The sequence below is a fragment of the Vanessa cardui genome, chromosome 26, assembly GCF_905220365.1.
Source record: "Vanessa cardui chromosome 26, ilVanCard2.1, whole genome shotgun sequence".
Classification (NCBI taxonomy): domain Eukaryota; kingdom Metazoa; phylum Arthropoda; class Insecta; order Lepidoptera; family Nymphalidae; genus Vanessa; species Vanessa cardui.
In genome coordinates this window covers 9593159-9607769 of record NC_061148.1, presented here as the reverse complement: position 1 = coordinate 9607769, position 14611 = coordinate 9593159, and positions in this window count along the sequence as shown.

The following is a 14611-nucleotide window of genomic DNA, read 5'->3' as shown; positions in this document are numbered from 1 at the left end:
CTAATAAACCTCTTTTCATAGATGAATCTATAATTTAATTCAAATAATACAGATGCGATAGAATTGTATGACAGTGGTCGTTCAACTCCCTGAGTAACAATCTTATATATTAACTAGTAATTGCCCGCGCCTCCGCCCGCGTTATGTCCTTTTTTGGAATATCTTATATATTAGTGGATAAAATAAGGGATCATAGTAGCTCCAATCTTTAATTTGAGTTCAATCTGAAAAGATTTATAAGAATTTTCATCCTCTATTTTATCCCCTTAGGGGTGGAATTTATCAAAATCCTTTCCAAACGGATGCTTACGTCATAACATCTAACTGCATGCCAAATTTCAGCCCGATCCGTCCATTGGTTTGAGCTGTGCGTTGATAGATCACTTTGTCAGTCAGTCACTTTTGAGTTATATATGTTTAAATAGCATAAGCTGCTTTTTGTCCCAGAGATTATGGGACGATAGCTGTACATATCTCTACTCATGGCTCTACAGCCGTAGATGTATAGAAGATTAAAGAAGATTCTCAATTACACCTTACAAAATAGTTACGATTTAACAAGGAATTATAGAAAATTTTATAGAACGGGAAAAAACATCGTATGTAAAAAAATAAACAAATAGAAAAAATGCGAACAGAAATTGACAGTTTTCAATGAAAATAAATCGAAACTAAACCTGTCATAGGTTTCAAAACTTGTAAAAGTCTGTTGAATAAACGTGAAGTTTCGCGTCCTACCGACTAGTACACATTTTATTGACCGCGTAGAATTACGATAGCCGGTATCCTAGCAACGAGAACAAAATTTGAAATTTATTAAATAGTACATTGTAATAACAGATATCCCAATTTAATAACGATATCGATACGAGTATAATGTTATTTGTACGATCACAATCTAACGTTGATTTAAAACCGCCCCGGGACCGGACCTGTTTTGTTACATTGTATTATTTTAAAGTGTAACGCGTCTGATGTTTAATTCGCATTGATTTTAAATGCGGAGATAAGGTCGCATAATGATACTCAATAAATGCTGTCCAGTGGGACGATATTTGTATTTATATTTGATTTCGTTTCAAGAGAATAAAAATCTGATACATTTATCAATCAAAATTAATAAGCCTTTAATTATAAGTTAAAAATGTTTGTATGTATTAAATTAAAGAACGTCAATGGCGCAACGGTTTGGAGGCAATTAGCTTTGTAAAAACTCATGCCTAATTTGTGATTATATGCTTGACGATAAAGGAAAGTTGTAAGGTGCTCATGTTTGGATGGATAACAATCTGTGTCCACCAATCCTCATTGCACTAGTGTCGTGGAATCGGTTCCTAGCCTTCTCCTCGAAAGTTGAAGATTTCCAAGCCCAGTGAAATTATTTACAAGTTTTAACTTCAGACCAGTGCCAAAAATTATTTATAAATTTCACATATTTTGTGTTAAGCTACCATATATAAGTTCAATGTGCCGCCAACCTTGTGACCTACGATTTTATGTCCCTTGTACCGGTAGTTACACTGTCTCACTCACCCTTCAAACCGGAACACAACAATACTGAGTACTGTTATTTGGCGGTAGACTAACTGATGAGTGGGTGGTATCTACCCAGATGGGCTAGCACAAAGCCCTACCACCAAGTTAATGTAAAGGTAAAATCATGTACTTGTTAAATTTCCCGTGGAATATATAAATGAGAGCAACCGTTGAGTTTGTTGCCGGTTCTTTTAGGTTTTTTTTAGGAGTTTTAGGTTTACTTTCAATTTAATTATGAAAAATGACGATTCTAACGTGTTTCTAAGAGTCTACTTGAATAAATTGTATTTGATTTAAATTTAAAGTAAATAAACGTATGTTTTACCAGCCACATTCCTTGCGTCTTTAATTTTATTTAAGAGAGGGATACAAACAAATCTGTCACATGATTGTGTACCGTTAGTATACAAGGATGTTGAAAAACATTTAAAAACACAAGTCAATCTTAAAAACGGAACACAAAGTTAATCGTTTGAGAACTCTACTATATTACACATTGAAATAAAACTAGTTATAACGGATTTGAATCGCGTATATTAATTATTTTTGACATCCCAATGATGGGACTAATTTTATTTTAATGTGTAATAATCGCGAAATTTAAGACAACATTATATTACACATGTTATTACTATTATTATTATGATAAGTGGTCACCACCGCCCATAGCAAATAGGCAAATCCTCATAACGAGCCGGGTCAGAGAAAGATATCTAGACACTGCGTTCACCAACTAGTGGTAACGCGTGGTAATAGATATGCAGTATTAATTTACTGATAAGCCGGTGGTAGGTTACTTGATATAAAATAAATAAACATTGAAATCACATCGGCAATTGAAGGTGTAACTAAAATACACACGTTTATTTTTCTTTCTAATCACAAGCGGGGCCGGCGGTATAACTTTGTTTACGACGAAAATAGTGGCCGAAACTACGCTACCCTGCTACTGAAATTAGTTTCGTAGGGTCGCCAATATAGCGAATCTATTAGGACAATCTATCGTAAAATATCTTTAGTACACCGACAATAAAGTCAAATCAAAATAAACTTTATTCATGTAGGCTTTTACAACCACTTTTGAATCGTCATTTTACAATTAAGTGAAGCTACCACGGGTTCGGGAAGTAGATTCTACCGAGAAAGAACCGGCAAGAAACTCAGTAGTTACTCTTTTTTAACATTAAACACAAGAACACTAAAGCCAAATAAATAACATTCGATGTCAATTTGATGATCTCATTGGTAGAGAGCTCGGATTATCTATGATATTCATAATTAATTATTAAGAAAATGATATTTTATAGGTGGAAGAGACAGAGGTCGAATATAAATAATAATGTGGAATAGTATTTTATTATAAATAAAGACATTAATCGAAAACTGTTAGCAGCGTAGAATATTCCCGTGCTATTGGAAAGTCCCAAGGGATAAGTAAATCTATTTGTTTATATTCATTGCCTCTTCAACTGGAATAGTTTGTAGGATCAGAAGTGGTCAGAATACGTGACTGAGCAACTTATTGGAATACTTACAGGTTATAACAGTAATTATTAATAAATTTATTTATTTATCTTCCACAGACATTACACGTGCTACTCGTCTTACGTCCTAATTATAAGTATGTGGAGGTACGTTTCCTGTTATTTATTACAACGTATTTCAACTATCTCATAGCAACTTCTAAAGATGAAGCATGATATGTGTAGTCTTCTGAGTACTATTGCGTTCTGGCATATTGCTAGATAAAATAATCTTAAGTGAATTGTGTGTGTATAGCATGTATTGCTGTAACTTTATTATAAGTTTTTTCAAAAAATCTATGCATAGGTGTATAATTGGTTTTTATTTCCAATTTAAAAAATGTATTGTTAAAAATATACTTATCCATCATTTAAATAAACTTTGAACATCTACTAAGTCGTGACCTTATATTGAAATAAATAAATATTGTACTAAGACTTCTAATAAATTTTGATTACAACAGTGAAAATGACACGTGACACGTTACCCGTTGAAAACCATCTTAGAATGAGAAGCTAATTTGACAATTGTTTCCTTAAAAAATTATAATTATAATATATCAAAAAAATTAAATGCCCAAAAAATGCATAACAACCCAAAGCACTGGCACCCTACATGGGTCAGCTTTCACTGAAATTAGCATAGGCCGGCCAACTTTAGGAATTTCTGAGCGAAAACCAATACCAGAGCGAATAAATAAAAACTTCGCAAACTCGAACCCTTTGTTATTTAAACGTATTATTTCTAATCAGATTTTTTCCAATGGCCGCCTTTAGTACGCTTTCTTGATTTTTATTCATAAAAACTTCCGTTGGGTGGTCTAGGTTAAGAAATATAGTTTTTGATACCTGTCAATGGTTGATAAAGTAAGTATAACTTGAAACTTGCACTGTTTCCTAAGTTGAAGTGTACTTAGCTTATAAACTAAAATCAAAAATCAAAATCAAAATAAACTTTATTTAAGTAGGCTTTTATAAGCACTTTTGAATCGACACTTTACAATTAAGTGAAGCTACCACCGGTTCGGAAAGTAGATTCTACCGAGAAGAACCGGTAAGAAACCGACAATGATCATCGACTTATCGATCAATACGACTATTAGTTTTTTGAGAAATTCGAAGACAAACATATATTTACGAAATCGTACACACGTGCTTGGAAGCCTAAATGAATTATCATCATAATAAAATATAATTAAATTCTAACAATGTTATATACATATATATGTCGACCTGATAAACACATTTTTAGAGGTCGGTTAATACAATAGCGTAAAATCAGTGATAAATAAAGTTCAAGTGCTAGAATATAGTCATGTTTGAGAGTCTGCGGGAAGTCGCGAAGTTTGTGAGACACGACATCCCATGTCTCGCGCCCAGCGAATCCAAGTTCTAAAAATGATACAATTTCATGACACTACGCATCTAATTAATCGTTCTTTGCCTCCTCACAAACTATGCACGTGTTCATGAAACATATTTAAATCGTATTCAAAAGTAAATTTTTAAAAGGGCTTGAATAAATGTACTTGATTAAAGAATACACTATATACGTTTAGTGAACATATTTTCAAGGATTTTTTTTATGTAATACGTTTATATATAATACATATGTAATAATATATGAAAGGGAGAAAATGCCACCTGATAGTTAGTGGTCACCATCGCTCATAGATATTGACGCTTTAGAAAATACTTACGGTAAATCACACCAACACGCCACAAACCTAGGGACCTCAGTTGTTATGTCCCTTGTGCCTGTTGTTACACCGGCTCAATAATCCTTCACACTTTAGCCCAATAATACAAAATATGGCTCTTTGGCGGTAAAATATCTAATGAGATTGTGGAACTCGCCTAAACAGGCAACATAAAACCCTACAAACAAGCACTTTAGAATCGTCATTTTCAAGTTAAGTGTAATAAACCGCTTAGTGGATCAAATTGTAAATTCTAAAAAAAATAACCGGTAAGAAACTCAATTACTAAAATAAAATTTAATTACGTATCCTTATTCGTAAAAATTGATTCTTGTTAAAAATACTATAGACTAAAAACTAGTATGTATTAACTTTATTTTTCTTTATAGTCTTAATCTTTCTCTTTCGAAATTGTACGTATAGCAGCATTACGCAAGAAATAACAGGCTTTTTTATTATATTTATTTATTTTATGCGGTAAACGCTCAATCAAGTTTATCGTCGATACTCACATGTACATGTGTATATACGCTTTATTTAATAATTTAATTTAAAATAAAATCGGATGAAATAAAGCATGATCCGAGATATTCGCAGAATAAGTTATTCGGGTACCCGATCAGGTTATTTAAAAGTGATCGAAGGTTGTCTGAAAAACAAGCGAGGTTATTTGTTCGTCCAATTATCCCGTGTAATCAAGTCGGTAGAAAATACGATTATCAGTCTTTGTGAAAAATTTGATAACGAGCGACGTGAGCGAACTCGCTTAAGGAAAGATTGGAGATTTATATTTATAGACCTAAATGTTGATAGCACTTTGGGAATTAAACGATCGCCTGCTGGCTATTTCTTTTTTAATATTGAATATTTAAAACTAATCACAAATTGATAAAAACAGAACCAGTGACTTAAGCCAGTTCACTTCGATTTGAAATAATAACATCTTGACCTATGATCGTGGGTTCAAACAATAGGAGAAGTATAGCAGTGGAAAATTTATCGACAGGTTTTACTTTTTTATAGACGTTGTTGTCTTGATCTGTAAGATTGTCACATTTTAGTAACTTGGTCAGTGGCCTTGTCTGATTACATGATCATTATAAGTGACACAACATATTGTTGACCAGCATTTGTTGCTCAACAAAATATTGATTCGAATAATAACTTTCTTATGATTCCAGGAAACACGATTTGATAATGAAATATTAATTCATGAGCATTATTTCCTTGCCGTAACTCAAAAATAAATTGTAATACTCCTCTGTCGTGACATTTTGAATTATTAACTATGATCAACTAATAGTGCACTTGCTACCGTAGGTGTGTATGCGTTAGCTTTGATAATTGAAAACCTGTGTAATCAATGCAAGTTGCAGATTCTTTTTTCGTGCTTTAATTTTCTGAACAGGTCTGAGAAGGAACGACCTTATACTCACTTGGTGGTAGGGCCTTGTGCAAGCACGTCTGGGTAGGTACCACCCACTCATCAGTTATTCTACCGCCAAATAACAGTACTCAGTATTGTTGTGTTCCGGTTTCAAGGGTGAGTGAGCCAGTGTAACAACAGGCACAAGGGACATAATATCTTATTTCCCAAGCTTGGTGGCGCATTGACGATGTAATAAATAGTTAATATTTCTTACAGCGTCATTGTCTATGAGTGATGGTGACCACTTACCATCAGGAGGCCCATATGCTCGTCCGCCGACCTATACCATAAAAAACCCTGATTAACGCTGTCAATAGCATTTTAATCAGCTGATCTGTTGGGCTTTGCCCTTGATGATCGCGCCCCCTGATGAACGCGCCCAGGATATTCGTAGAGCGATGTCATCCTGACTGATATTGGGTGGCTATTAAATGTGCAAACACACGTCTAATAGTATCATAACTCAGATGCAGGTTCTCAATATATTAAAGTCGCCTATCATTTTGTATTAAAACATTTCGTAATACGGTTTTAAAACAATATCGAAAACTATAATCGCTTAAAAATTTACAATAATAATTGTACTAGTTTATTTCCCATTTATCAGATACTGATAACGTGACGGTACAAATATCTCTGTCATTATTAAACATTTACAGACTTTTTTACAGACTATTCTGTCATATATTATAGATTTACTCTCGAATGCCAAGCTAATATATCGGCATATATAAGACAAGTGACGCTCGTAATTCTAACATGTTATAGTATGCGTGAGATGACTTATGTATGAGTACAGACTGCCAAAAAAATAGAGATTATATATCCAGAGATATACATGTCAACAACAACAGCCTGTAAATTCCCACAGCTGGGCTAAAGGCCTCCTCTCCCTTTAGGAGAAGGTTTGGAACATATTCCACCACGCTGTTCCAATGCGGGTTGGTGGAACACACAATGGTAGAATTTCTATGAAATTTTCACATACAGGTTTCCTCACGATGTTTTCCTTCACCGCTGAGCACGAGATGAATTATAAAGACAAATTAAGCACATGAATCAGTGGTGCTTGCCTGGATTTGAACCCGTAATCATCGGTTAAGATACACGCGTTCTAACCACTGGACCATCTCGACTCACTTTATATGCCAATAAAGGCCAATAATGTTTTTAACGTGAAGGGGAAAGACTTCTTGATTGAACAGATCTATATGAAACAAATGAACCTTTAATGTGTCGATACTATATGAAATATGGAATTTGGAACACGTTCTAAAAACAAATTAAAATAATTAACGATTATATTGAGCTTAATACATATTTCTCCTTAAATTTATTAATTTCATGTGTAGTTCTTTAACTGTAATACTCTAAATAACATACATATACATCACATAGACATTGGGAAGACTGTTAATGTGCTGCTAATGGCTAATATGTCATTAGCGAATGATAATTATGCTCATTAAAATAATTTGAAACCCATTATCAAATTCAATCACTTCAATATACTATTGATATAGAGGATATCGTGCGGTTTATTTACCTCTGTTACCGGACGACATGGCCTTAAAAAAATGTTTGACCAAGCAATGTGGTCAATGGGCACATGCTATCCCCTCCACTTTTGAGCATTTTTTCCTTCCAAGCTGTAGTGTGTATTTAGGTAGTCTGCAGTATGTACCTTTTCTGAAAATAATCTATGTATATAACAATTTTATCACTATTCGTGATACTAAAATTAATTTTACTGACTGATATACTGATGTATCTCAAACCGAATTATAGTAAATTTAATATATACATATGTATATAGAAATATATAGAACTGATATAGAACTTAATTGATTTATTCCAAAATCTAACAGACAACAACACACACCTGGCTGGGCGTTATGCTGTAAATAGTCAGAATGACTACACATAGAACCTCCAAAAATGAAGATCCGTTGAAAACCCGATTAAAAGTTGAAAAAATTAACCTCGCTCTTAGTTTTTTGAAAATATAAATTTTCGAAAAAGCAAGAAATAAATAAATGAAAACAACATCAAAGGGCTCTTGCCACCATCGACGTTCCTGCTCTTACTGAGCCTCGTGGAATTAGTCGTGATGATGGTAAGAGACCTGATGGATTAACATTAGTTCCCTGGGAACGAGGTCGGGCCCTTGTGTGGGACGCTACATGTGTTGACACGTTGGCCCCATCTCATATCCGAGAAACAATGTTAAGAGCCGGTGCCGCTGCGGAAAAAGCTGAAGCCAAAAAAAGAACTAAATATTCGTGTATTATATCTAATTACTTTTTTTTGTTCCATTTGCTGTCAAAACGCTTGGCCCTTGGAGTAGTGGTGCAAAAAGCTTCATCAAAAGTATAACACCTCGCCTCATTGCCTCCATTGGTGACAGGAGGGCTGGTTCGTTTTTTGCCCAGAGGATCGGAATTGCTATTCAACGGGGAAATGCTGCTAGCATTCTTGCCACCATTCCACGCGGTCAAGATTTATGCAGTAACTAGTTTTAGTTCATATTTGTATATATATATATTTAAGCATTTAATGTTGTTAACCCTAAATAAAATAACATCACAGAGAATATCTGTAAAAATAAAAATAAATTTTCATTACAAAAACTCGTCATGAATTAAACACCTAATAGCGACGGACCCGTTTCAATTAAGACAAACAAAATTATATTAACTTGAGCTTAAATTTCTAAAAAGACGGCTCAGTATCGCTTCCTCGCTTCCCTCCGCTCAACACAATAATAAACTCAATTTTTCACGACTGTCCAAAATTGGCGTACTATGTTTTTAGGTTCAACAACAACAACAACAACAACAGCCTGTAAATTCCCACTGCTGGGCTAAAGGCCTCCTCTCCCTTTGAGGAGAAGGTTTAGAACATATTCCACCACGCTGTTCCAATGCGGGTTGGTGGAATACACATGTGGCAGAATTTCTATGAAATTTGTCACATGCAGGTTTCCTCACGATGTTTTCTTTCACCGCTGAGCACGAGATGAATTATAAAGACAAATTAAGCACATGAATCAGCGGTGCTTGCCTGGGTTTGAACCCACAATCATCGGTTAAGATGCACGCGTTCTAACCACTGGGCCATCTCGACTCATAGGGTTCATGCTGAACAGATTTTGATGTAAGGAGTATTACGATTCTCAGTCAATATATTACGGTAGAATAGATAATACTTAAATAAAGCTTAAACTATATCCTACAATATTGTAGTATTTCAATTGATTCTTTCCGATTACATTTTAATATTTATTTTGACTAATAACATGGTTTTTATTTTGACTAAAAACTAAGCTTGCAATTAAAGTCGGACAACCAGCCTTTCGGTTGGCTAGACACGAGCAAGAAAGGAGTGCTGGTTAATAAATTTCTATATTATCAAAGTAGTACCTAAGTGTTTTTTTACTATAACTTAAATCCTGATATCGAATAATAAGCTGTGTAGTGTAAAAAGATAAAGTGTTGTGAAGTTTGAGTGATTTAAATAGTAAGGACGTAACATTACTAAAATCATACGTTTGATATACATATATACGAGATACTTATACCAAAATAACAAATTTTACAATTGTTGTCTGTCTGTTTGTTCCTGCTATTATTTGCAACGGTCGAGCCGTTTTGATGTGAGGGATTTGTTGGGACTTTCACTAGCAGATAGCTGATGTAATAAGAAATAATTAAAGCTACTTTATTTTAGATGTATGTATAAAATAATAGTAAAGTCATATCCATGTCTATATATAAATACTACACTATACTATAATAAATACGCGCAGGTCTTGCGCCACCATTATATGGGGTTCCTTCCACCAACGAATTAATACTACAGCTACCTAATACAGAGTTATTACAACAACAAAATAACAACCACAGCCTGTAAATTCCCACTGCTGGGCTAAAGGCCTCCTCTCCCTTTGAGGAGAAGGTTTGGAACATATTCTTATATTATTATATGTATGGATGCGGGTTGGTGGAATACACACGTACCAGAATTTCTATGAACTTTTTGTCACATGCAGGTTTCCTCGCAATGTTTTCCTTCACCACTCAGCACGAGATGAATTATAAAGACAAATTAAGCACATGAATCAGCGGCGCTTGTCTGGTTTTGAACCCGCAATCATCGATTAAGATGTACGTTCCAACCACTGGGCCATCTCGACTCATAGTTATTAAGTTTTAGTAAAAATCAGCGAAACGAACAATAACTATTTCCTTAAATTCAATCGCACACGAACACGCGGGTTCAGCTATTCATACAACATTATTAAATAAAGTAAACGAACTAAAATCCGCTTTAAATTGCGAAAACAAATTACGCATCCAAAAAAAAATCGACGACGTCAATGTCAGTCGCCAATTTACGTGAAAAAGAGCTTTCGAGTGTGACAGACAGGGCGCTAGTAATTGAATTCATGTGCAGACACCACCGCTTAACTGTTATTGTTGATTTGTTAATAGACGGCGAACGGGTGGGGAGGATTGATGTTATTCTGATTAATGACACAGATTGGAAAAATACATCCAAAATGATACCTTCGTGATTGGTTGAATTTTTTTGTTTCCTTCGATCAGGAAAATCAAAGTAGCCTTGTTGGTTATTCTCGGTTGAAATAAATTAATTTCAAAAGCCTCTTTGAATGAAATGTATACTGGATATTTTAATTATTAATAATGATATTTAACAACATTTATTTCACTAGAGGAACTATTATTCATTAAATAGGTGAATACAAAACGCCATCCAAACCAGTTTACTAGTAATTATATAATAATAGTAAATATTTAACGTTTTATTGAAAATGATATTAGCAAATTATTGTGTATTACACAAGGGTGTAATGCTGATACTAAATATACTACAGAATTTGTTTACTTACGACATCACTTTAGAAACTAGAGTTATCAGTGTTTTACTACATTGTGCATGTGTTATATACCCAAAACCTTCCTCTCGAATCAATCTATCTATTCTTGAGGAATGTTTAAAGATATAATTTATTAAGAATTTGTGTAAATTGGTTATTGGTTGTTATAATATGTAAGTTTACATAGACCTATGATGACATACCCTTATGATTCCCATGCGAAACCGAGTGTGCTTGCTAGTTATTTAAATTAATTAATTAAAATACTATAAAATATAAAGCAAAGGCACCGACAACATTTGGTGGAGATTTAATTAATGGCGATATAAAGCGGTCCCTCGACGAGATACCGGATGAATTACATAAAAGATCTCGAGATTATAAAATCCGTACTGAGCCCTGAAACACGAGATAGTAATAAGTAACGTGACTACAACTTAGCCCAGCTTAGGAAGCTCGGGGATTGAAAAGTGTTATCAACTTATATATATAACGTGATGAATTTAACTGTCCGTCAACGCTTATATACAAAATTAATGATTGAATTATTGATAGAGTTATAGGTTGCAGATTATTTATCATGATCTTCTTTCAATTTAATCTAAAAAGCTTATTGGGTATTTCCGTCCAATTCTAAGCCCATCCTTAAAGGCAGGTAACGCACTCGCCCCGGTGTTGCAGATGTCCATGGGAGGTGGTAATCACTTTCCATCAGGTGAGCCTCCTGCTCGTTTGCCGTATAACATAAAAAAGTCCATTGTTGGTCCGGCGTCTAAACTCTTTCCGGTGATGAAGGATCACTGTTTTCTCAGTTGATGACAGTTTAAAGAGTATACATGTATTTTCAGACACTATTGTCCATATTGTTAATTTGTGTTTATAATTTATCTCGTGAGGAAACCTACAAGTCTAATTTCATAAACAATCTACCACATATGTATTGCACCAACTCGAATTGGAACGTGGTGGAATATGTTCCAAAACTTCTTTTCAAAGGAAGTGGAGGCCATAGCCCAGCGGTGGGAAATTTACAGGTCGCTGTTGTCCATATTTCCCAGTTCAAGTGACTCGTCTTAGAGAGTAACCCCGGAATCTGAACTCGAACAGGACATCACATAAATTGTATACTTTCCTGAGAATTTATATATGTATATGTATTTCGATATAACGAGCTTTTTTTTATAAACTGTTTTCATCCGAAGTATTTCACGAGTTTTATTTCGTTACAAATAGTTACTGGAAACATTCCCTCTCTCATTACTCAAAAATTCTCGGAAGTCTACATGCCCAAAAACAATAGAGTATGTATTTAGTTGGATCGACGTCTTTATTTATTTGTATTATATACGAACAAATCATTTTCTTGGAACACATTAAAGTTTCGTGTTACAAAGGAAAGCCTTATATTATAGGTTAAGAAATTTCTTCCAGCCTCAAAGAGTCTGACTATTTTGCAAGTTACAGACAGTTTCGGTCGATACAAACAAATTAATTAAACAGTATTTACATTTGTTACATTAAGATGATAAATTGAAGCTAAGCCTAAGACTAACTATAGTTAGACTGTTGTCGTAATTACTATTCATACTACATGAAAACCGGCTTTCGCTCGGGTACAATAAATAAATAAATGTAAATAAATATGAGACAACATCACATACATTACTCTGATCCCAATGTAAGTAGCTGGAGCACTTGTGTCATAGAAATCAGAAGTAACGACGGTACCACAAACACCCAGACTCAAGACAACATAGAAAACTAATGGTAATCTATATCGACTCGGCCGGGAATCGAACCCGGGACCTCAAAGTGGCGTACCCATGAAAACCTGTGTATGCACCACTCGTCCATGGAGGTCGTAAATAAAATTACCATTTATTAATTATTTATTCCAGATAAGTTTCCACTAAGTTTACTGCACACCTGCAACAAATTATTATTTGTAACAACACACATTACTGAACGCACCCGTTAACAGCATGCCCGCCCGCTGATATTCTTGTCATTGAATTTTATGGATTGAATATCGAAACATCCCGATATGTATTTGTTGTCAACTAAAAGTAACCATTTTTTACGTTACGTAATTATGAATAAGTTTCGACCAGGTCTCTCATAGATCTTCACGAAAATATTAATATGGATAAGACATTAATATTACGCTTCCCCTATTGTTTAAAACTTATGTATTTCTCGACCTATTGTACTTTGAAGTCACTAAGACTTTGTTCACATAACAACTCTACAATTTTTCATTGTAATAACATCAATAGTATAAGAATTAGTACAGACTTACAAACATATACATGTATAGAAAAGTTTATAATATTAGTTTAGACTTGATGTCTAAACTAATATTATAAATGTGAAAGTAAGTATTTCCTCATTCATTCATGCGTAAAATGTTGAATCGATTTCGATTAAATTTGAAATGAAGATAGTTTGAGCCCTGGGAAAGGAAAAAGGGCGCCTTCTTAATTAACGTCTCAAGGGGGTGAAATGGGGTTTAGATTTAGGTAAAGTTTTATAAATTTTGAGTGCGTAAAGATGCAGGTTCAGTGCGTAGGTTTCAGTTATTCTCGGAGTCAAAATACATACTTTATATTAAGATTTTGCGAATTATTTGATCGTCAATTTATAGAATCAAATTAACTTTGAAGGTAGGTATCCCCGGTTCGGAATGTAAATTCTACATAGATCTATATACAATTCTACATAGAATCAACAAGGAACTCAGTAGTAATTATTTTTCAATTAAAAAAAAATATATTTTGTATGAAAATTAACAAAATCTTCTCCAAGCAATTACGTCATTTTCAATTCTTAAATTATTATATGGCCATCTGCGACTTTTTTTATTCTTAGACGAATCGAAAGTTGGGCCAACTTTATAAGAATATAACGATTTCGATAATTACCCTTTTCCCTTGCAAACCGCAACTAAATCACTGTAAGTAATATTTTACTTACAATGATTTAGTTGCGGTTTGCAAAAGATTTCGATTCGATTTGATTTCAATAAAATGTCATTTTAATGACAACAGCCTTATGTATCCATATTCTTTCTTAGTAACTTGATAGAAATCAAGTGCAAAAATTGACTCTGAATCCTGGACTATAAAAATTCTGTGAAATTTTCTTCACTCACGTAAATTCATTTCACTAAACTTATGATTTACATTCAAACAGAATTGAAAATAAATAAGATCATTCCTTTAAAATTAATAGTAATATTATTAAGAGCTCGCGTGAAGCAACAAGCAGCAGCTAGTGAGAGCTAAGCCTTATACCTCCCACAGCTTATATTTTTCCATTTCCTGAGTCGTTTCAATAGAAGTATTAACCTTTTAAGAATAAAGGTTTCTAAAGATTCCTTGAAATCCTTTTCTTCGGATAAACAATGTATAAAATTAACCATTTATTATCTAATTAATTAGTATATCAAGAAAATTCTTAAGTCAAATATAAATAAACTCTCATTTCAGTTTATTTCCATTCTCCTGTTGATAACCTAGCTTTT